The sequence below is a fragment of the Leptodactylus fuscus genome, chromosome 2 (genome assembly GCF_031893055.1).
Source record: "Leptodactylus fuscus isolate aLepFus1 chromosome 2, aLepFus1.hap2, whole genome shotgun sequence".
Lineage (NCBI taxonomy): Eukaryota > Metazoa > Chordata > Amphibia > Anura > Leptodactylidae > Leptodactylus > Leptodactylus fuscus.
In genome coordinates, this window is record NC_134266.1 from 73,515,880 (window position 1) to 73,539,584 (window position 23,705).

At 34.1% G+C, this 23,705-nt stretch overlaps 11 non-coding genes and 7 pseudogenes across 11 annotated transcripts; all 18 read left to right on the forward strand.

Moving 5' to 3' along the window:
• The first annotated feature begins 8,120 nt into the window (after positions 1 to 8,120).
• On the forward strand, positions 8,121 to 8,334 carry LOC142196260 (small nucleolar RNA U3). Its single transcript, XR_012715147.1, has one exon. It is a non-coding gene; the product is annotated as a small nucleolar RNA U3 (small nucleolar RNA).
• A 309-nt stretch (positions 8,335 to 8,643) lies between these two features.
• On the forward strand, positions 8,644 to 8,857 carry LOC142196274 (small nucleolar RNA U3). Its single transcript, XR_012715160.1, has one exon. It is a non-coding gene; the product is annotated as a small nucleolar RNA U3 (small nucleolar RNA).
• A 939-nt stretch (positions 8,858 to 9,796) lies between these two features.
• On the forward strand, positions 9,797 to 9,984 carry LOC142196314 (small nucleolar RNA U3; annotated as a pseudogene).
• A 991-nt stretch (positions 9,985 to 10,975) lies between these two features.
• On the forward strand, positions 10,976 to 11,189 carry LOC142196300 (small nucleolar RNA U3). The gene has a single exon (XR_012715178.1). It is a non-coding gene; the product is annotated as a small nucleolar RNA U3 (small nucleolar RNA).
• Positions 11,190 to 11,803: 614 nt separating this feature from the next.
• LOC142196326 (small nucleolar RNA U3) lies at positions 11,804 to 11,973 on the forward strand (annotated as a pseudogene).
• Positions 11,974 to 12,609: 636 nt separating this feature from the next.
• Positions 12,610 to 12,823, forward strand: LOC142196294 (small nucleolar RNA U3). The gene has a single exon (XR_012715174.1). It is a non-coding gene; the product is annotated as a small nucleolar RNA U3 (small nucleolar RNA).
• Positions 12,824 to 13,488: 665 nt separating this feature from the next.
• LOC142196336 (small nucleolar RNA U3) lies at positions 13,489 to 13,658 on the forward strand (annotated as a pseudogene).
• A 1,047-nt stretch (positions 13,659 to 14,705) lies between these two features.
• LOC142196301 (small nucleolar RNA U3) lies at positions 14,706 to 14,919 on the forward strand. Its single transcript, XR_012715179.1, has one exon. It is a non-coding gene; the product is annotated as a small nucleolar RNA U3 (small nucleolar RNA).
• Positions 14,920 to 15,585: 666 nt separating this feature from the next.
• Positions 15,586 to 15,755, forward strand: LOC142196325 (small nucleolar RNA U3; annotated as a pseudogene).
• A 616-nt stretch (positions 15,756 to 16,371) lies between these two features.
• Positions 16,372 to 16,600, forward strand: LOC142196297 (small nucleolar RNA U3; annotated as a pseudogene).
• Positions 16,601 to 17,248: 648 nt separating this feature from the next.
• On the forward strand, positions 17,249 to 17,454 carry LOC142196332 (small nucleolar RNA U3; annotated as a pseudogene).
• Positions 17,455 to 17,767: 313 nt separating this feature from the next.
• Positions 17,768 to 17,981, forward strand: LOC142196261 (small nucleolar RNA U3). Its single transcript, XR_012715148.1, has one exon. It is a non-coding gene; the product is annotated as a small nucleolar RNA U3 (small nucleolar RNA).
• Positions 17,982 to 19,011: 1,030 nt separating this feature from the next.
• LOC142196285 (small nucleolar RNA U3) lies at positions 19,012 to 19,207 on the forward strand (annotated as a pseudogene).
• A 961-nt stretch (positions 19,208 to 20,168) lies between these two features.
• Positions 20,169 to 20,382, forward strand: LOC142196251 (small nucleolar RNA U3). The gene has a single exon (XR_012715138.1). It is a non-coding gene; the product is annotated as a small nucleolar RNA U3 (small nucleolar RNA).
• A 654-nt stretch (positions 20,383 to 21,036) lies between these two features.
• Positions 21,037 to 21,250, forward strand: LOC142196282 (small nucleolar RNA U3). The gene has a single exon (XR_012715163.1). It is a non-coding gene; the product is annotated as a small nucleolar RNA U3 (small nucleolar RNA).
• Positions 21,251 to 21,570: 320 nt separating this feature from the next.
• LOC142196454 (small nucleolar RNA U3) lies at positions 21,571 to 21,785 on the forward strand. The gene has a single exon (XR_012715256.1). It is a non-coding gene; the product is annotated as a small nucleolar RNA U3 (small nucleolar RNA).
• A 656-nt stretch (positions 21,786 to 22,441) lies between these two features.
• On the forward strand, positions 22,442 to 22,655 carry LOC142196257 (small nucleolar RNA U3). Its single transcript, XR_012715144.1, has one exon. It is a non-coding gene; the product is annotated as a small nucleolar RNA U3 (small nucleolar RNA).
• Positions 22,656 to 22,972: 317 nt separating this feature from the next.
• LOC142196455 (small nucleolar RNA U3) lies at positions 22,973 to 23,187 on the forward strand. The gene has a single exon (XR_012715257.1). It is a non-coding gene; the product is annotated as a small nucleolar RNA U3 (small nucleolar RNA).
• The last annotated feature ends 518 nt before the right edge of the window (positions 23,188 to 23,705 follow it).

A 23,705-nucleotide genomic window follows, 5' to 3' on the forward strand; every position in this document is an offset into this window, starting at 1 on the left:
GGTCAATGTAAATAATTGGGTAATGGACTAACATTCACAGCTTTGGTAATTCGTTGGTGTCAACAATATCAAATTGTAGTCCCCAACCAGAATGCAAAAGTCGAATACTAAAAGAGCGAGTGCCAAAAAATAAATAACCATAGCTGTCAATAAATTAGGGATAAATCCGATCTCATATTCAGACCCTGCGGTTGTCTACAACCAAAACGCAGGATCCAAAGGGCTTCTTTTTTTAACAACATTTCTTTAATATTACCCCCCCTTTGGGATATTTGGATGACATCTATTCCCCAGTAAATGATTTATTTAAAAATAAAGAGAGACTTTTAATTCAGGAACTTTTTTGGGACCAAGCAACATTATCACAATATATAGAAAAATCAATGATACCGCGAGGTCTCAGGCTGCATAAACTCCCATCTTTTGAATATGATGATAATTTTCTAACTATGTGGAACAGAGTCCTGAGTGATTGTTCCATTAAACTCATGGGCCTGATTGTGGATTTTGAGAATAAAAAACTTAATAAAATAAGAGAGGAAGTTTCTTTGTTGGAACAAGAGATTGAGAAATCTAAATCTGGTGATAAACCTAATGAATGGGATGTCAACATGAAATCTAAGTTGGTTAAAATTGAGGAGAAAATCATGGAGAATAAAAAAAAGAAGTTTGAAAGAGATACACGTGACTATAAAGAAGGTTACGTCTATAAAAGACCGCTCAAAACCTCCTCTCCTATACCAAGACCTATTCTTAAGAGAAAACGCAATCAGAGAACAGGTGCACGACCTAACAACAAAAATGTATCTTTTGACACATGGAAAGATTCGGACTCATCATCATATTTTTCAAAAAGATATACCAGCTCTACGGATTCTTTGGAAAGTACATCGGATATTCATGCTAGAAGGAATCACGATTCTTTTCCAAAAAACGACGTACAAGAAGGGGACAAGGGGGAGTCAAGAAAGAAAAGAGTCAGATACTTCACCCGCTCAAAACAGCGTTAAATAAGAAAGAAGAGGAAGACATAAGTGTTGTCAATCTGTCTTCTGTTACTTTGACTACTTCACAGCTTGCGTTACTTAATAAAGGACTGAACTTTGTACCAGTTAAACACTTTAATCTATTTGAGACAATTTTAGACACCAACAGATTTGTGCGTTCCTTAGTGGTGAAAAAACATTTTTTTTCACAGTGTAGAAGATACACTTTCGTATGGTAATAAACAAGAGATAGATGAGGTTTCTCATGTAATTGAGGAAAGAAAGGGGTTAACATTGAGTGCCTCTTGCCAAGAACACACAGTTATGCAAGGCCTTTTAGATTCAGACTATGAAGACAGATCTATTGCTAGAAACATCGATACTATCAAAGTAGATAGAGAAAATTCCAAATTTTATCCTTTGAAAGAAAGAAATATTAACTTTATATTATTCCAACAAAAAATTGAGGAAGATCTTATCAAACTTGAAAGAAATACCAGATATAAAAAAACACCTAAAAATAATCTAACATGCAGTGAAAGAAGGGCTTTTCAGGAACTAATTAAAGAACAAAATTTGATCATAAAAAAAGCGGACAAAGGTGGGAGTACAGTAGTGTTAAATAAAAGTGATTATATAGAGAGCTGCTATAAGATCCTTAACCCCTTCCCGCCGATGGCATTTTTTGATTTTCGTTTTTCGTTTTTGACTCCCCTCCTTCTAAACCCCATAACTTTTTTATTTCTCCGCTCCCAGAGTCATATGAGGTCTTAATTTTTGCGGGACAATTTTTTCTTCATGATGCCACCATTAATTATTCTATATAATGTACTGGGAAGCAGGAAAAAAAATTCAGAATGGGGTGGATTTGAAGAAAAAATGCATTTCTGCGACTTTCTTACGGGCTTTGGTTTTACGGCGTTCACTGTGCAGCCAAAATGACATATCCCCTATATTCTGTGTTTCGGTACGGTTCCAGGGATACCAAATTTATATGGTTTTATTTACATTTTGACCCCTAAAAAAAATTCCAAAACGGTGTTAAAAAATTTTTTTTCTAAAAGTCGCCATATTCCGACGGCCGTAACTTTTTTATACGTGCGTGTACGGGGATGTATAGGGCGTCTTTTTTTGCGGGGCCGGGTGTACTTTTTAGTTCTACCATTTTCGGGAAATGTTATTGCTTTGATCACTTTTTATTCAAATTTTTATCAGAATTAAAACAGTGAAAAAACGGCGGTTTGGCACTTTTGACTATTTTTCCTGCTACGGCGTTTACCGAACAGGAAAAATATTTTTACAGATTTGTAGAGCGGGCAATTTCGGACGCGGGGATACCTAACATGTATATGTTTCACAGTTTTTAACTACTTTTATATGTGTTCTAGGGAAAGGGGGGTGATTTGAACTTTTAATTCTTTTTATATTTTTTAATATTTTTTTTAACTTTTTTTTTTTATTTTTTTTTTTGCATTTATTAGACCCCCTAGGGGTGTTGAACCCCAGGGGGTCTGATCACTAATGCAATGCATTACAATGCTAATGCATTGCAATGCATTGCAAAAAATCATCATCTCTTTTGCAGGCTGCATACACCAGCCTGCAAAAGAGAGAATTTGCAGACCGGCTGGGAGCCTTTAACAAGGCTCCCGGCTGTCATGGCAACGGGGGTCGGCCCTGGAGCATGCTCCAGGAGCCGGCGATCCCTGCCAAAATGGCGGCGCCCATGCGCCGCCGGGAAAATGGTGCCTCCGGCGCCTTTGACAGCAGCGCCGGAGGGGTTAATGCCTCCGATCGGTCCGGGGACCGATCAGAGGCATCAGAGCCGGTTGTCTACTGCTTAAAGCTAAGGCTCCCGGGCGGTCGCCATAGTTACAGACCCGACACGCGCCGTACTATTACGGCGCATGTCGGGAAGGGGTTAAAGATACAGACACCTACCAGTTACTCACATACAATCCAACTGAAAAATTTAACAAAAAGATAAAAGATCTAATATTAGAAGGGGTTGCATTGGGCATCTTTTCTCAATTGGAAGCAGAATTCCTATATAATCCTAACCCTACAGTACCTACCCTATGTGGGTTACCTAAGCTACACAAATTGGAAAGACCGGTACCGCTATGCCCGATAATCTCGGGAAAAAACTCCATCAACGAGCGTTTAGGTTCCTGGCTTGATAAAATTTTGCAGCCCCTAGTTATTCGCACTCCGGGCTTTATACGTGCCAGTAAAGAAGTCCTAAATTGTTTTAAGGATTTCAGATGGGACCAAAATTGCTCTTGGATTACATGTGATGTGCAGGCTTTGTATCCCAGTATCCCCCACGGGGATGCCCTGGAAGCACTGGCATTTCATTTATATAAATATAGTCAATGTACTGAAATTTTTAATGAATTCACTCTCACAGTTACAAAATTCTTGTTGAGTCAAATTTTTTTGTTTTTGATAACAATTTTTATTTACAGATTCGGGGGGCACCTATGGGTGCCCCCTTTTCACCTTTGTTAGCGAATCTGTTTTTGGCGTATTGGGAAGAACGGTTTTTGTTTTCTATTCATAATCCTTTTTTGATTCATTTACACTGGTATGGGCGTTACATAGACGACCTACTGATTGTGTGGGTCGGCGATGTAACGCCCATACCAGGTTTCATAAATTTTTTGAATAGTAACAATTATGGTTTAAAATTCACTTTCGAACATCAGTCGGTTGAAATTAATTTTCTTGATATTTCCTTAAAGGGGTCAATTGAGGATGCGAAAGTTATAACTAATTTGTACAGAAAACCATCTGCTGGCAACAGTTTATTAAAAGCCAACAGTTGTCATCCAAGTGCCACTGTAAGGGGTGTCCCCATGGGGGAACTGATACGTGCCAAAAGAGCATGCAGCAACAATGAAGATTATATCAAACAAGCAGAAAAACTTATAGGAAGGTTAAAACAAAGAGATTATCCGAATTGGATGATTGAACGAGCATTAAAACTGGTAGACGAAAAAGAAAGAGATACTTTATTGCTAGACCATAGGATGAGTAACGAACTTGATACTCAGAAAACAGTTTTTTCTACATCGTTTAGTCCTGAGTTCAAAGAAATCAAAAAAATAATCCAAAAAAATTTACCCATTCTTGAAGCTGATGCAACTACAGGGAAAATCTTAGAGAAAGGTGTACAGTTCGTAGCCAAAAGGGGAGTCACATTAGGAAACTCGTCCCCTAGTTTTCTTTCTACAGATAATATTAAAAAATCAATAGAGAAAAAAGGGTTCTTCAAATGTAATGAATTGAAATGCAAGACTTGTAAATATACCAGCAATAGAACTGAGTTGTCAAGTTTGGTCACTGGCTATGAAGTTAGATATCAATCATACATAAATTGCTGTACCCAAGCGGTAATATACTGCATAAGGTGTGAGGAATGTATGTTGGAATATATTGGGTGCACAACAAGACCTTTAAAAACAAGGATCATGGAACATATCAAGGACAGTAGTAAGAATCTAACGGAGGGAATGTCGGGTGCCTCGAAGCATTTTGCTTTAGTACATAAGGGTTCTGTCTCCACATTTAGATTTTGGGGAATAGATGTCATCCAAATATCCCAAAGGGGGGGTAATATTAAAGAAATGTTGTTAAAAAAAGAAGCCCTTTGGATCCTGCGTTTTGGTTGTAGACAACTGCAGGGTCTGAATATGAGATCGGATTTATCCCTAATTTATTGACAGCTATGGTTATTTATTTTTTGGCACTCGCTCTTTTAGTATTCGACTTTTGCATTCTGGTTGGGGACTACAATTTGATATTGTTGACACCAACGAATTACCAAAGCTGTGAATGTTAGTCCATTACCCAATTATTTACATTGACCCACTATATTTCTGAAATAATATATAGAACCCTGGGATCTGGACAGCATTAACTGGACGTCATAAAGGCATTTTTTGTCACTCATCCAAAAATGAATTTGTGAATATAAATTGAAAGCTCTTTCCGAACAGCTTTAAGGTCCAACAGATACTTGGAGTATTTTGTTAACTTAGATCTGTCTATTAAGTACTTACCTTTGTACCTTTGTACCCTTATGGTTGCTGCTGTGTGGTTACGTTGCTGAATTAGGTACTTGCTGATCGCCTTCTTTTTGATATACACGGCTATACAAACTACACTGCGCTCTGTCACGGAGGTAGTGGGCTATAATTGGTTGCCTCCGGTCACGTGATCGGAATAGAAATTATGAATGGAACCTAAGGAATGTTCATTGGTTCATTGGAGCATTTTAAGTCACGTGATCGCAAGTTGCTGATTGAACAACGACATACAGTTAAAAGTTTGTTCAATGAAGGGGAACGTACAATATGAGGATATATGAATAGATTTATATGTGGAGAGTTTGGTTATGAAGAGTTATGGATCTTTTAGCCCGATTTCATAATATGCACGGCCATGTAAACTACAATGCATCCCACTACGGAGGTAGTGGATTATGATTGGTTAGCTCCGGTCACGTGATCGGAGTAGAAATTATGAATGGGATCTGGGTAATGTTCACTGAAGTATGTCCTTCTCTTCGATTCCACATATCCTTATTTCTTTAGACACATATGTGAGTAAATATACAAATATAAAACACGTGAGATACTTTTATTGTATCAATAGCATTATAAATGGAAATGATTTTGTTTTAACAAATCTTTATTTATAAAACCTGGAGTATATACAACAGGAAGTTACCATCCTCCCTGTTAGAAAGTCTATCAATTACACCTGTTGAACTCAGTATTTATAGGGAACAGTTAGTGTTAGTCCATGTAAGGCACACATCAGGCTATGATTAAGAAACCTTTGCGGTTTCGAAACGCGTCAGCCAAGCCAGAGATGTGATTTTTTTGTGTGTTTTATTTCACGTTTCTTTCCTTTTTTCACTTCTTTTGTATGACATCTTTTGTCAAGCTTTTTTAAAATGATGGAATAAAGTTGATTTTTTTTATGAACAAGAGTTGCGGACCTTACCTCCTTCATCTTCGCAAGCATTTTTCTTCTTAAAGTCCGGAAGAATCAGGTCGTGCACCTTGCATCGAGTGGTGAGTCATATAACTTTTTCTCGTTTTTTTGGTTTAAAATACAGTGCTTTTGGCCCTTGGTGTGAGTATAGCCTTCAAAATACAGTGCTTTTGGCCCCTGACACGAGTACAGCCTTTAAAATACAGTACTTTTGGCCCTTGGCATGAGCACAGCCTTTAAAATACAGTGCTTTTGGCCCTTGGCGTGAGTACAGCCTTTAAAATACAGTGCTTTTGGCCCTTGGCGTGAGTACATCCTTTAAAAAGCAGTGTTTTGGGCCCTTGGTGTGAGCAGAGCCTTTAAAATACAGTGCTTTAGGCCCTTTGGGTGACTAGAGCCATGCAGCAGCAGTGTTTTATTTTTTGGCTCTTGGGGTGACTAGAGCCATGCAGCCCTAAAAAATTAGATTTCAGCCCATTGGGAGTGAGCCCTAAAAAACTATTTTGCAGGCCCTTGGGATGGAGCCCTAAAAAATCGAGTTGCAAGCCCCTGAAAGGGGGGGGGGGATAATGGAATATATATATATATATATATATATATATATATATACATATATAAATCACATTCAGAAGTAGGGGCTGGGGTTGTAGGAGGAGGATGAGGAGGAACAGTAAATTGGGCGCTGGCAGCTTCTCTCCAGTACCTGGACTCTGGAGTGGACACCCTGCTGGATATCCACGTCCTCTCCCATGTCCCCTGCTGCTGCTGGCAGCCCGTCTCCAATACCTGGACTGTGGAGTGGATATACAGCTGAGTATCCACATCCTATCCCACGTCCCCTGCTCATACTGACGAGGGACACTGCTGGCAGCCCCTCTCCAGTACCTGGACTGTGGACTAGATACCCAGCTGGATATCCACGTCCTCGCCCACGTCCCCTGCTGCTACTGACGAGGGGTACTGCTGGCAGCCCCTCTCCAGTACCTGGACTGTGGACTAGATACCCAGCTGGGTATCCACATCCACGTCTTCGCCCACGTCCCCTGCTGCTACTGACAAGGGGCACTGCTGGCAGCCCCTCTCCAGTACCTGCACTGTGGACTGGATATCCAACTGGGTATCCACGTCCATGTCCTCGCGCACGTCCCCTGCTGCTACGCTGCATGATTTGCGGATTAATTAAGCTCTGAAAAGAGCTGTTATTTCCTGCCTAACCAAAGCTAGAATGTACTGTATCACCCTGAGAACAACCTCTCCCTATCACTCCAAAACTGAAATGAAACAAAGATGGCCAACACTATTCTTATGAATCAGAGGTCACATGTGTTCGGCAGCCAATGGGTTTTTTCAATTTTTTTGACTGCCTACGTTGTTGTAGTTCCTGCCCCACCTCCCCTGCACAGTTATTGGTGCAAAAAAAGCGCCAGAAAAGGTGGGAGGGGATACGAATTTTTACTGCATTTGTGGCCTTGTATTCGACTGGAATCGAATATCCCGAACGGCCTTATATTCGATCAAATACCTATTCGACTGAACGGTGTTCGCTCATCTCTATTCCTAATTACGAAGCATTTTTCTCTGGTGTCAAAATAAGCCACACGTAATTTATGTGTGAACTAAGCCTTATGCAAAAATTTAAAAAAACCGCATGCTAATTGTCGGCAAATTATATGCAAATTTATGCACATTGTATGCTAATTTATGCAAAATGATAAAACTTTTTATTTTTCCAAAAGGCCGTGCGTCGGTTGTCTGCTTTTGATGGTTCTGCTTTTCTTTTATAAAGAAGTAGCAGAAGAAAGCTCATTCAGAGAGGTGAAATTACATTGAAATAAATATATAATTCCAACTCGACATGAGTAATTCCTTTGATCATTGACCTGTCTGTCCCACACTTTATTAAAACAATGCAAAATGTACGCAAATTTTTTTAAAAAAAATTAACAAAATCTGCATGCTAATTGTATACAAATTATATGCAAATTTATGCACATTTTATGCTATTTTAAGCGAAATGGAAAAAAACCCTCTTTTTTTTTTCAAAAAGCCTTGCATCGTGACAATATTTACCCAGACAAACTTAAATCTGTGCTAAAGAAAGGTTGGGACAATTTTCAACATTTACGCTTTAGAACTATACTTTCAGGGATCATGTCTACAGTCTTTGACGAGAGAAATTTTGCTCAAAATTTTTCAAACTTACTCTCCACGATGGAAAGAGTTTGAGCTTTTGTCTAATCGTGATGGCGGTTGGCAACAATGTTGTACACGTCGCTTGTCTGCTTTTGATGGTTCTGCTTTTCTTTTATGAAGAAGTAGCAGTAGAAAGCTCATTCAGAGCGGTAAAATTACATTGAAATAAATATATAATTCCAACTCGACATGAGTAATTCCTTTGATAATTGACCTGTCTGTCCCACACTTTAGTAAAACAATGCAAAATGTACGCAAAAATAAAAAAAAAATTACAAAATCTGCATGCTAATTGTATACAAATTATATGCAAATTATACACATTTTATGCTAATTTATGCGAAATGGAAAAAAAAACTCTTTATTTTTTCAAAAAGCCTTGCATCGTGACAATATTTACCCAGACAAACTTAAATCTGTGCTAAAGAAAGGTTGGGACAATTTTCAACGTTTACGCTTTAGAACTATATTTTCAGGGATCATGTCTACAGTCTTTGACGGGAGAAATTTTGCTCAAAATTTTTCAAACTTACTCTCCACGATGGAAAGAGTTTGAGCTTTCGTCTAATCGTAATGGCAGTTGTCAACAATGTTGTATGCGTCGGTTGTCTGCTTTTGATGGTTCTGCTTTTCTTTTATAAAGAAGTAGCAGTAGAAAGCTCATTCAGAGCGGTAAAATTACATTGAAATAAATATATAATTCCAACTCGACATGAGTAATTCCTTTGATCATTGACCTGTCTGTTCCACACTTTAGTAAAACAATGCAAAATGTAGGCAAAAATGTAAAAAAAATTTATGCGAAATGATTAAAAAAAACCTCTTTTTTTTCAAAAAGTCTTGCATCGTGACAATATTGTTATACGTGTCGGCTGTCTGTTTTTGATGACTCTACTTTTCTTTTATAACGAAGTAACAGAAGAAAGCTCATTCAAAGGGGTGAAATTTCAATAAAATAAATATATAATTTTAACTGGACATGAGTAATTCCTTTGATCATTGACCTGTCTGTCCCACACTTTAGTAAAACAATGCAAAACAATGCAAAATGTATGCAAAAATGTAAAAAAATGACAAAAACTGCATGCTAATTGTATACAAATTATATGCAAATATATGCACATTTTATGCTAATTTATGCGAAATGATTTTTTTTAAAAAAAAAAAAAACAATTTTGCAAAGCCTTGCATCATGACAATATTTACCCAGACAAACTTGTCATAACTTTTGTGTTGGGGATAAGTCCGGGAATTTCCACATAGTGGTTCGCCATAACTTAAAACTGTGCTAAAGAAAGGTTGGGACAATTTTCAAAATTTACGCTTTAGAGCTATACTTTCAGGAATCATGTCTACAGTCTTTGACGGGAGAAATTTTGCTCAAAACTTTTCAAACTTACTGTCAACGATGGAAAGACTTTGAGCTTTCGTCTAATCGTGATGGCGGTTGGCAACTATGTTGTACGCGTCGGTTGTCTGCTTTTGTCTACTTTAGTAAAACAATGTAAAATGTATGCAAAAAATGTAAAAACTGCATTCTAATTGTATGCAAATTATATGCAAATTTATGCACATTTTATGCTAATTTATGCGAAATGATACAAAAAATTTTTGGGAAAAAGCCTTGGATCGTTACAATATTTACACAGAAATTTTCCTCGAATATGTGGAAACTTACTCTCCACGATGAAGAGAGTTTGAGCTTTCTTGAAAGTGAGAATGCGTTTGGCAACCGTGTTGTAAGCGTCGATTGTCTGCTTTTGATGACTCTGCTTTTAGAAGAAAGCTCATTCAGAGTGGTGAATTTACCTTGAAATAAATATATAATTCAAACACGACATGGGTAATTCCTTTGCTCATTAACCTGTCTGTCCAACACTTTAATAAAACAATGTAAAATGTATGCAAATTTTTTTTTAAAAAAACTGCATGCTAAAAGTCGACAAATTATATGCAAATTGATGCACATTTTATGCTAATTTATGCGAAATGGAAAAGCCTTGCATCGTGACAATATTTACCCAGACAAACTTAAATTTGTGCTAAAGAAAGGTTGGGACAATTTTCAAAATTTACGCTTTAGAACTATACTTTCAGGGATCATGTCTACAGTCTTTGACGAGAGAAATTTTGCTCAAAATTTTTCAAAATTACTCTCCACGATGGAAAGAGTTTGAGCTTTCGTCTAACCGTGATGGAGGTTGGAAACAATGTTGTACGCGTCGCTTGTCTGCTTTTTTCTACTTTAGTAAAAAAAATGTAAAATGTATGCAAAAATGTAAAAACTGCATTCTAATTGTATGCAAATTATATGCAAATGTATGCACATTTTATGCTAATTTATGCGAAATGAGAAAAAACCCTCTTTTTTTCAAAAAGTCTTGCATCGTGACAATATTGTTGTACGTGTCGGTTGTCTGTTTTTGATGACTCTTCTTTTATAACGATGTAACAGAAGAAAGCTCATTCAAAGGGGTGAAATTTCAATAAAATAAATATATAATTTTAACTGGACATGAGTAATTCCTTTGATCATTGACCTGTCTGTCCCACACTTTATTAAAACAATGCAAAATGTACGCAAATTTTTTTTAAAAAAATTAACAATATCTGCATGCTAATTGTATACAAATTTTATGCAAATTTATGCACATTTTATGCTAATTTATGCGAAATGGAGAAAAAAAAACTCTTTATTTTTTCAAAAAGCCTTGCATCGTGACAATATTTACCCAGACAAACTTAAATCTGTGCTAAAGAAAGGTTGGGACAATTTTCAACGTTTACGCTTTAGAACTATATTTTCAGGGATCATGTCTACAGTCTTTGACGGGAGAAATTTTGCTCAAAATTTTTCAAACTTACTGTCAACGATGGAAAGAATTTGAGCTTTCGTCTAATCGTGATGGCGGTTGGCAACTATGTTGTACGCGTCATTTGTCTGCTTTTGATGGTTCTGCTTTTCTTTTATAAAGAAGTAGCAGTAGAAAGCTCATTCAGAGCGGTAAAATTACATTGAAATAAATATATAATTCCAACTTGACATGAGTAATTCCTTTGATCATTGACCTGTCTGTCCAACACTTTAGTAAAACAATGCAAAATGTACGCAAAATGTTTTTTAAAAAAATTAACAAAATCTGCATGCTAATTGTATACAAATTATATGAAAATCTATGCACATTTTATGCTAATTTATGCGAAATGAAAAAAACCCTCTTTTTTTTCCAAAAAGCCTTGCATCGTGACAATATTTACCCAGACAAACTTAAATCTGTGCTCAAGAAAGTTTGGGACAATTTTCAAAATTTACGCTTTAGAACTATACTTTCAGGAATCATGTCTACAGTCTTTGACGGGAGAAATTTTGCTCAAAATTTTTCAAACTTACTGTCAACGATGGAAAGACTTTGAGCTTTCGTCTAATCGTCATGGCGGTTGGCAACTATGTTGTACGCGTCGGTTGTCTGCTTTTGTCTACTTTAGTAAAACAATGTAAAATGTATGCAAAAATGTAAAAACTGCATTCTAATTGTATGCAAATTATATGCAAATTTATGCACATTTTATGCTAATTTATGCGAAATTATTCAAAAAAAAAATTGAAAAAGCCTTGCATCGTGACAATATTTACCCAGAAATTTTCCTCGAATGTGTTGAAACTTACTCTCCACGATGAAGAGAGTTTGAGCTTTCTTGTAAGCGCGAATGCGGTTGGCAACTGTGTTGTACGCGTCGATTGTCTGCTTTTGATGACTCTGCTTTTAGAAGAAAGCTCATTCATAGTGGTGAATTTACCTTGAAATAAATATATAATTCAAACACGACATGGGTAATTCCTTTGCTCATTGACCTGTCTGTCCAACACTTTAATAAAACAATGTAAAAGGTATGCAAAAATTGTTTAAAAAACGGCATGCTAAATGTCGGCAAATTATATGCAAATGTCTGCACATTTTATGCTAATTTATGCGAAATGATAAAAAAAAACCTTTTTTTTCCCAAAAAGTCTTGCATCGTGACAATATTGTTGTACGTGTCGGTTGTCTGTTTTTGATGACTCTACTTTTCTTTTATAACGAAGTAACAGAAGAAAGCTCATTCAGAGGGGTGAAATTTCAATAAAATAAATGTATAATTTTAACTGGACATGAGTAATTCCTTTGATCATTGACCTGTCTGTCCCACACTTTATTAAAACAATGCAAAATGTACGCAAATTTTTTTAAAAAAAAATTAACAAAATCTGCATGCTAATTGTATACAAATTATATGCAAATTTATGCACATTTTATGCTATTTTATGCAAAATGGAAAAAAAACCTCTTTTTTTTTTCAAAAAGCCTTGCATCGTGACAATATTTACCCAGACAAACTTAAATCTGTGCTAAAGAAAGGTTGGGACAATTTTCAACGTTTACGCTTTAGAACGATATTTTCAGGGATCGTGTCTACAGTCTTTGACGGGAGAAATTTTGCTCAAAATTTTTCAAACTTACTCTCCACGTTGGAAAGAGTTTGAGCTTTCGTCTAATCGTGATGACGGTTGGCAACAATGTTGTACGCGTCGGTTGTCTGCTTTTGATGGTTCTGCTTTTCTTTTATAAAGAAGTAGCAGTAGAAAGCTCATTCAGAGCGGTAAAATTACATTGAAATAAATATATACTTCCAACTCGACATAAGTAATTCCTTTGATCATTGACCTGTCTGTCCCACACTTTAGTAAAACAATGCAAAATGTACGCAAAAATGTAAAAAAAATACAAAAACTGCATGCTAATTGTATACAAATTATATGCAAATATATGCACATTTTATGCTATTTTATGCGAAATGATTAAAAAAAATTTTTCCAAAAGCCTTGCATCATGACAATATTTACCCAGACAAACTTGTCATAACTTTTGTGTTGGGGATAAGTCCGGGAATTTCCACATAGTGGTTCGCCATAACTTAAAACTGTGCTAAAGAAAGGTTGGGACAATTTTCAAAATTTACGCTTTAGAACTATTCTTTCAGGAATCATGTCTACAGTCTTTGACGGGAGAAATTTTGCTCAAAATTTTTCAAACTTACTGTCAACGATGGAAAGAGTTTGAGCTTTCGTCTAATCGTCATGGCGGTTGGCAACTATGTTGTATGCGTCGGTTGTCTGCTTTTGTCTACTTTAGTAAAACAATGTAAAATGTATGCAAAAATGTAAAAACTGCATTCTAATTGTATGCAAATTATATGCAAATTTATGCACATTTTATGCTAATTTATGCAAAATGATTCAAAAAAATTTTTGAAAAAGCCTTGCATCGTGACAATATTTACCCAGAAATTTTCCTCGAATGTGTTGAAACTTACTCTCCACGATTAAGAGAGTTTGAGCTTTCTTGTAAGCGCGAATGCGGTTGGCAACTGTGTTGTACGCGTCGATTGTCTGCTTTTGATGACTCTGCTTTTAGAAGAAAGCTCATTCATAGTGGTGAATTTACCTTGAAATAAATATATAATTCAAACACGACATGGGTAATTCCTTTGCTCATTGACCTGTCTGTCCAACACTTTAATAAAACAATGTAAAAGGTATGCAAAAATTGTTTAAAAAACGGCATGCTAAATGTCGGCAAATTATATACAAATGTCTGCACATTTTATGCTAATTTATGCGAAATGATAAAAAAAAACCTTTTTTTTCCCAAAAAGTCTTGCATCGTGACAATATTGTTGTACGTGTCGGTTGTCTGTTTTTGATGACTCTACTTTTCTTTTATAACGAAGTAACAGAAGAAAGCTCATTCAGAGGGGTGAAATTTCAATAAAATAAATGTATAATTTTAACTGGACATGAGTAATTCCTTTGATCATTGACCTGTCTGTCCCACACTTTATTAAAACAATAATGGAAAGACTTTAAGCTTTCGTCTAATCGTGATGGCGGTTGGCAACTATGTTGTACGCGTCGGTTGTCTGCTTTTGTCTACTTTAGTAAAAAACAATGTAAAATGTATGCAAAAATGTAAATACTGCATTCTAATTGTATAGAAATTATATGCAAATTTATGCACATTTTATGCTAATTTATGCGAAATGTTAAAAAACCCTCTTTTTTCAAAAAGTCTTGCATCGTGACAATATTGTTATACGTGTCGGTTGTCTGTTTTTGATGACTCTACTTTTCGTTTATAACGAAGTAACAGAAAAAAGCTCATTCAGAGGGGTGAAATTACATTAAAATAAATATATAATTTTAACTGGACATGAGTAATTCCTTTGATCATTGACCTGTCTGTCCCTCACTTTATTAAAACAATGCAAAATGTACTCAAATTTTTTTTAAATAATAACAAAATGTGCATGCTAATTGTATACAAATTATATGCAAATTTTGGCACATTTTATGCTAATTTATGCGAAATGGAAAAAAAAAACTCTTTATTTTTTCAAAAAGCCTTGCATCGTGACCATATTTACCCAGACAAACTTAAATCTGTGCTAAAGAAAAGTTGGGACAATTTTCAACGTTTACGCTTTAGAACTTTATTTTCAGGGATCATGTCTACAGTCTTTGACGGGAGAAATTTTGCTCAAAATTTTTCAAACTTACTCTCCACGATGGAAAGAGTTTGAGCTTTCATCTAATCGTGATGGCGGTTGGCAACAATGTTGTACGCGTCGCTTGTCTGCTTTTGATGGTTTTGTTTTTCTTTTATAAAGAAGTAGCAATAGAAAGCTCATTCAGAGCGGTAAAATTACATTGAAATAAATATATAATTCCAACTTGACATGAGTAATTCCTTTGATCATTGACCTGTCTGTCCCACACTTTAGTAAAACAATGCAAAATGTACGCAAAAATGTAAATAAAATTACAAAAACTGCATGCTAATTGTATACAAATTATATGCAAATATATGCACATTTTATGCTAATTTATGCGAAATGATTAAAAAAAAAATTTTTGCAAAAGCCTTGCATCATGACAATATTTTCCCAGACAAACTTGTCATAACTTTTGTGTTGGGGAGAATTCCTGGAATTTCCACATAGTGGTTCGCCATAACTTAAAACTGTGCTAAAGAAAGGTTGGGACAATTTTCAAAATTTACGCTTTAGAACTATACTTTCAGGAATCATGTCTACAGTCTTTGACGGGAGAAATTTTGCTCAAAACTTTTCAAACTTACTGTCAACGATGGAAAGACTTTGAGCTTTCGTCTAATCGTGATGGCGGTTGGCAACTATGTTGTACGCGTCGGTTGTCTGCTTTTGTCTACTTTAGTAAAACAATGTAAAATGTATGCAAAAATGTAAAAACTGCATTCTAATTGTATGCAAATTATATGCAAATTTATGCTAATTTTATGCGAATTTATGCAAAATGATATAAAAAAAATTGAAAAAGCCTTGCATCGTGACAATATTTACCCAGAAATTTTCCTCGAACGTGTTGAAACTTACTCTCCACGATGAAGAGAGTTTGAGCTTTCTTGTAAGCGCAAATGCGGTTGGCAACTGTGTTGTACGCGTCGATTGTCTGCTTTTGATGACTCTGCTTTTAGAAGAAAGCTCATTCAGAGTGGTGAATTTACCTTGAAATAAATATATAATTCAAACACGACATGGGTAATTCCTTTGCTCATTCACCTGTCTGTCCAACACTTTAATAAAACAATGTGAAATGTATGTAAAAATTTTTTTAAAAAACTGCATGCTAAATGTCGGCAAATTATATGCAAATTTATGCACATTTTATGCTAATTTATGCGAAATGATAAAAACCCTCTTTTTTTCAAAAAGTCTTGCATCGTGACAATATTGTTGTACGTGTCGGTTGTCTGTTTTTGATGACTCTACTTTTCTTTTATAACAAAGTAAAAGAAGAAAGCTCTTTCAGAGGGGTGAAATTACATTAAAATAAATATATAATTTTAACTGGACATGAGTAATTCCTTTGATCATTGACCTGTCTATCCCACACTTTATTAAAACAATGCAAAATGTACGCAAAAAAAAATAAAATCTGCATGCTAATTGTATACAAATTATATGCAAATTTATACACATTTTATGCTAATTTATGCGAAATGGAAAAAAAACTTTATTTTTTCAAAAAGCCTTGCATCGTGACAATATTTACCCAGACAAACTTAAATCTGTGCTAAAGAAAGGTTGGGACAATTTTCAACGTTTACGCTTTAGAACGATATTTTCAGGGATCATATCTACAGTCTTTGACGGGAGAAATTTTGCTCAAAATTTTTCAAACTTACTCTCCACGATGGAAAGAGTTTGAGCTTTCATCTAATCGTGATGACGGTTGGCAACAATGTTGTACGCGTCGGTTGTCTGCTTTTGATGGTTCTGCTTTTGATGGTTCTGCTTTTCTTTTATAAAGAAGTAGCAGTAGAAAGCTCATTCAGAGCGGTAAAATTACATTGAAATAAATATATAATTCCAACTTGACATAAGTAATTCCTTTGATCATTGACCTGTCTGTCCCACACCTTAGTAAAACAATGCAAAATGTACTCAAAAATGTAAAAAAATTACAAAAACTGCATGCTAATTGTATACAAATTATATGCAAATATATGCACATTTTATGCTAATTTATGTGAAATGATTAAAAAAAAATTTGCAAAATCCTTGCATCATGACAATATTTACCCAGACAAACTTGTCATAACTTTTGTGTTGGGGATAAGTCCGGGAATTTCCACATAGTGGTTCGCCATAACTTAAAACTGTGCTAGAGAAAGGTTGGGACAATTTTCAAAATTTACGCTTTAGAACTATACTTTCAGGAATCATGTCTACAGTCTTTGACGGGAGAAATTTTGCTCAAAATTTTTAAAACTTACTGTCAACGATGGAAAGAGTTTGAGCTTTCGTCTAATCGTGATGGCGGTTGGCAACTATGTTGTACGCGTCGGTTGTCTGCTTTTGTCTACTTTAGTAAAACAATGTAAGATGTATGCAAAAATGTAAAAACTGCATTCTAATTGTATGCAAATTATATGCAAATTTATGCACATTTAATGCTAATTTATGCGAAATGATACAAAAAACAATTTTTGAAAAAGCCTTGCATCGTTACAATATTTACCCAGAAATTTTCCTCGAATGTGTTGAAACTTACTCTCCACGATGAAGAGAGTTTGAGCTTTCTTGTAAGCGCGAATGCGGTTGGCAACTGTGTTGTACGCGTCCATTGTCTGCTTTGGATGACTCTGCTTTTCTTTTATAATGAAGTAACAGAAAAAAGCTCATTCAGAGGGGTGAAATTACATTAAAAAAATATATAATTTTAACTGGACATGAGTAATTCCTTTGATCATTGACCTGTCTGTCCCACACTTTATTAAAACAATGCAAAATGTACGCAATTTTTTTTTTTTTTTAAATAACAAAATGTGCATGCTAATTGTATACAAATTATATACAAATTTATGCACATTTTATGCTAATTTATGCGAAATGAAAAAAACCCTCTTTTTAAAAAAAAAAAAGCCTTGCATCATGACAATATTTACCCAGACAAACTTAAATCTGTGCTAAAGAAAGGTTGGGACAATTTTCAAAATTTACGCTTTAGAACTATACTTTCAGGAATCATGTCTACAGTCTTTGACGGGAGAAATTTTGCTCAAAATTTTTCAAAATTACTCTCCACGATGGAAAGAGTTTGAGCTTTCGTCTAATCGTGATGGCGGTTGGCAACAATGTTGTATGCGTCGGCTGTCTGCTTTTGATGGTTCTGCTTTTCTTTTATAAAGAAGTAGCAGTAGAAAGTTCATTCAGAGCGGTAAAATTACATTGAAATAAATATATAATTCCAACTCGACATGAGTAATTCCTTTGATCATTGACCTGTCTGTCCCACACTTTAGTAAAACAATGCAAAATGTACGCAAATTTTTAAAATAAAAATTAACAAAATCTGCATGCTAATTGTATACAAATTATATGCAAATTTATGCACATTTTATGCTAATTTATGCGAAATGAAAAAAACCCTCTTTTTAAAAAAAAAAAAAAAATCCATGCATCGTGACAATATTTACCCAGACAAAATTAAATCTGCTAAAGAAAGGTTGGGACAATTTTCAAAATTTACGCTTTAGAACTATACTTTCAGGAATCATGTCTACAGTCTTTGACAGGAGAAATTTTGCTCAAAATTTTTCAAAATTACTCTCCACGATGGAAAGACTTTAAGCTTTCGTCTAATCGTGATGGCGGTTGGCAACTATGTTGTACGCGTCGGTTGTCTGCTTTTGTCTACTTTAGTAAAAAACAATGTAAAATGTATGCAAAAATGTAAATACTGCATTCTAATTGTATACAAATTATATGCAAATGTATGCACATTTTATGCTAATTTATGCGAAATGTAAAAAAACCCCTCTTTTTTTCAAAAAGTCTTGCATCGTGACAATATTGTTATACGTGTCGGTTGTCTGTTTTTGATGACTCTACTTTTCTTTTATAACGAAGTAACAGAAAAAAGCTCATTCAGAGGGGTGAAATTACATTAAAATAAATATATAATTTTAACTGGACATGAGTAATTCCTTTGATCATTGACCTGTCTGTCCCTCACTTTATTAAAACAATGCAAAATGTACTCAAATTTTTTTTTAAATAATAACAAAATGTGCATGCTAATTGTATACAAATTATATGCAAATTTATGCACATTTTATGCTAATTTATGCGAAATGGAAAAAAACCTCTTTAGTTTTTTCAAAAAGCCTTGCATCGTGACAATATTTACCCAGACAAACTTAAATCTGTGCTAAAGAAAGGTTGGGACAATTTTCAAAATTTACGCTTTAGAACTATACTTTCAGGAATCATGTCTACAGTCTTTGACGGGAGAAATTTTGCTCAAAATTTTTCAAACTTACTGTCAACGATGGAAAAACTTTGAGCTTTCGTCTAATCGTGATGGCGGTTGGCAACTATGTTGTACGCGTCGGTTGTCTGCTTTTGATGACTCTGCTTTTAGAAGAAAGCTCATTCAGAGTGGTGAATTTACCTTGAAATAAATATATAATTCAAACACGACATGGGTAATTCCTTTGCTCATTGACCTGTCTGTCCAACACTTTAATAAAACAATGTGAAATGTATGTAAAAAATTTTTAAAAAAACTGCATGCTTAATGTCGGCAAATTATATGCAAATTTATGCACATTTTATGCTAATTTATGCAAAATGATAAAAAAACCCTCTTTTTTTCAAAAAGTCTTGCATCGTGACAATATTGTTGTACGTGTCGGTTGTCTGTTTTTGATGACTCTACTTTTCTTTTATAACAAAGTAAAAGAAGAAAGCTCATTCAGAGGGGTGAAATTACATTAAAATAAATATATAATTTTAACTGGACATGAGTAATTCCTTTGATCATTGACCTGTCTATCCCACACTTTATTAAAACAATGCAAAATGTACGCAAACATAAAAAAAATAACAAAATCTGCATGCTAATTGTATACAAATTATATGCAAATTTATGCACATTTTATGCTAATTTATGCGAAATTATAAAAAAAACCTCTTTTTTTCAAAAAGTCTTGCATCGTGACAATATTGTTATACGTGTCGGTTGTCTGTTTTTGATGACTCTACTTTTCTTTTATAACGAAGTAACAGAAAAAAGCTCATTCAGAGGGGTGAAATTACATTAAAATAAATAAATAATTTTAACTGGACATGAGTAATTCCTTTGATCATTGACCTGTCTGTCCCACACTTTATTAAAACAATGCAAAATGTACGCAATTTTTTTTAAAAAAATTTTTAACAAAATCTGCATGCTAATTGTATACAAATTATATGCAAATTTATGCACATTTTATGCTAATTTATGCGAAATGAAAAAAAACCTCTTTTATTTTAAAAAAAGCCTTTCATCATGACAATATTTACCCAGACAAACTTAAATCTGTGCTAAAGAAAAGTTGGGACAATTTTCAAAATTTACGCTTTAGAACTACACTTTCAGGAATCATGTCTATAGTCTTTGACGGGAGAAATTTTGCTCAAAATTTTTCAAAATTACTCTCCACGATGGAAAGAGTTTGAGCTTTCGTCTAATCGTGATGGCGGTTGGCAACAATGTTGTATGCGTCGGTTGTCTGCTTTTGATGGTTCTGCTTTTCTTTTATAAAGAAGTAGCAGTAGAAAGCTCATTCAGAGCGGTAAAATTACATTGAAATAAATATATAATTCCAACTCGACATGAGTAATTCCTTTGATCATTGACCTGTCTGTCCCACACTTTAGTAAAACAATGCGAAATGTACGGAAATTTTTTTTTAAAAAAAAAATTAACAAAATCTGCATGCTAATTATATACAAATTATATGCAAATTTATGCACATTTTATGCTAATTTATGCGAAATGATAAAAAAACCTCCTTTTTTTTTCAAAAAGTCTTGTATCGTGACAATATTGTTATACGTGTCGGTTGTCTGTTTTTGATGACTCTACTTTTCTTTTATAACGAAGTAACATAAAAAAGCTCATTCAGAGGGTTGAAATTACATTAAAAAAAAATATAATTTTAACTGGACATGAGTAATTCCTTTGATCATTGACCTGTCTGTCCCACACTTTATTAAAACAATGCAAAATGTACGCAATTTTTTTTTAAAAAAAAAAAATTAACAAAATCTGCATGCTAATTGTATACAAATTATATGCAAATTTATGCACATTTTATGCTAATTTATGCGACATGGAAAAAAAACTCTTTAGTTTTTTCAAAAAGCCTTGCATCGTGACAATATTTACCCAGACAAACTGAAATCTGTGCTAAAGAAAGGTTGGGACAATTTTCAACATTTACGCTTTAGAACGATATTTTCAGGGATCATGTCTACAGTCTTTGACGGGAGAAATTTTGCTCAAAATTTTTCAAACTTACTCTCCACGATGGAAAGAGTTTGAGCTTTCGTCTAATCGTGATGACGGTTGGCAACAATGTTGTATGCGTCGGCTGTCTGCTTTTGATGATTCTGCTTTTCTTTTATAAAGAAGTAGCAGTAGAAAGCTCATTCAGAACGGTAAAATTACATTGAAATAAATATATAATTCCAACTCGACATGAGTAATTCCTTTGATCATTGACCTGTCTGTCCCACACTTTAGTAAAACAATGCGAAATGTACGCAATTTTTTTTTTAAAAAAATTAACAAAATGTGCATGCTAATTGTATACAAATTATATGCAAATTTATGCACATTTTATGCTAATTTATGCGAAATGAAAAAAACCCTCTTTTTAAAAAAAAAAAAAAAAAAAGCCTTGCATCATTACAATATTTACCCAGACAAACTTAAATCTGTGCTAAAGAAAGGTTGGGACAATTTTCAAAATTTACGCTTTTGAACTATACTTTCAGGAATCATGTCTACAGTCTTTGACGGGAGAAATTTTGCTCAAAATTTTTCAAAATTACTCTCCACGATGGAAAGAGTTTGAGCTTTCGTCTAATCGTGATGGCGGTTGGCAACAATGTTGTATGCGTCGGTTGTCTGCTTTTGATGGTTCTGCTTTTCTTTTATAAAGAAGTAGCAGTAGAAAGCTCATTCAGAGCGGTAAAATTACGTTGAAATAAATATATAATTCCATCTCGACATGAGTAATTCCTTTGATCATTGACCTGTTTGTCCCACACTTTAGTAAAACAATGCGAAATGTACGCCAATTTTTTTTAAAAAAAAATTAACAAAATCTGCATGCTAATTGTATACAAATTATATGCAAATTTATGCACATTTTATGCTAATTTATGCGAAATGATAAAAAAAACCCTCTTTTTTTCAAAAAGTCTTGCATCGTGACAATATTGTTATACGTGTCGGTTGTCTGTTTTTGATGACTCTACTTTTCTTTTATAACGAAGTAACATAAAAAAGCTCATTCAAAGGGTTGAAATTACATTAAAAAAAATATATAAATTTAACTGGACATGAGTAATTCCTTTGATCATTGACCTGTCTGTCCCACACTTTATTAAAACAATGCAAAATGTACGCAATTTTTTTTTTAAAAAAATAATAATAACTAAATGTGCATGCTAATTGTATACAAATTATATACAAATTTATGCACATTTTATGCTAATTTATGCGAAATGAAAAAAAACCCTCTTTTTTTTAAAAAAAAAAAGCCTTGCATCATGACAATATTTACCCAGACAAACTTAAATCTGTGCTAAAGAAAGGTTGGGACAATTTTCAAAATTTACGCTTTAGAACTATACTTTCAGGAATCATGTCTACAGTCTTTGACGGGAGAAATTTTGCTCAAAATTTTTCAAAATTACTCTCCACGATGGAAAGAGTTTGAGCTTTCGTCTAATTGTGATGACGGTTGGCAACAATGTTGTATGCGTCGGCTGTCTGCTTTTGATGATTCTGCTTTTCTTTTATAAAGAAGTAGCAGTAGAAAGCTCATTCAGAACGGTAAAATTACATTGAAATAAATATATAATTCCAACTCGACATGAGTAATTCCTTTGATCATTGACCTGTCTGTCCCACACTTTAGTAAAACAATGCGAAATGTACGCAATTTTTTTTAAAAAAAATTAACAAAATGTGCATGCTAATTGTATACAAATTATATGCAAATTTATGCACATTTTATGCTAATTTATGCGAAATGAAAAAAACCCTCTTTTTAAAAAAAAAAAAAAAAAGCCTTGCATCATTACAATATTTACCCAGACAAACTTAAATCTGTGCTAAAGAAAGGTTGGGACAATTTTCAAAATTTACGCTTTTGAACTATACTTTCAGGAATCATGTCTACAGTCTTTGACGGGAGAAATTTTGCTCAAAATTTTTCAAAATTACTCTCCACGATGGAAAGAGTTTGAGCTTTCGTCTAATCGTGATGGCGGTTGGCAACAATGTTGTATGCGTCGGTTGTCTGCTTTTGATGGTTCTGCTTTTCTTTTATAAAGAAGTAGCAGTAGAAAGCTCATTCAGAGCGGTAAAATTACGTTGAAATAAATATATAATTCCAACTCGACATGAGTAATTCCTTTGATCATTGACCTGTCTGTCCCACACTTTAGTAAAACAATGCGAAATGTACGCCAATTTTTTTTTAAAAAAAATTAACAAAATCTGCATGCTAATTGTATACAAATTATATGCAAATTTATGCACATTTTATGCTAATTTATGCGAAATGATAAAAAAAACCTCTTTTTTTTCAAAAAATCTTGCATCGTGACAATATTGTTATACGTGTCGGTTGTCTGTTTTTGATGACTCTACTTTTCTTTTATAACGAAGTAACATAAAAAAGCTCATTCAAAGGGTTGAAATTACATTAAAAAAAATATATAAATTTAACTGGACATGAGTAATTCCTTTGATCATTGACCTGTCTGTCCCACACTTTATTAAAACAATGCAAAATGTACGCAATTTAAAAAAAAAAAAAAAAAAAAATAACTAAATGTGCATGCTAATTGTATACAAATTATATACAAATTTATGCACAT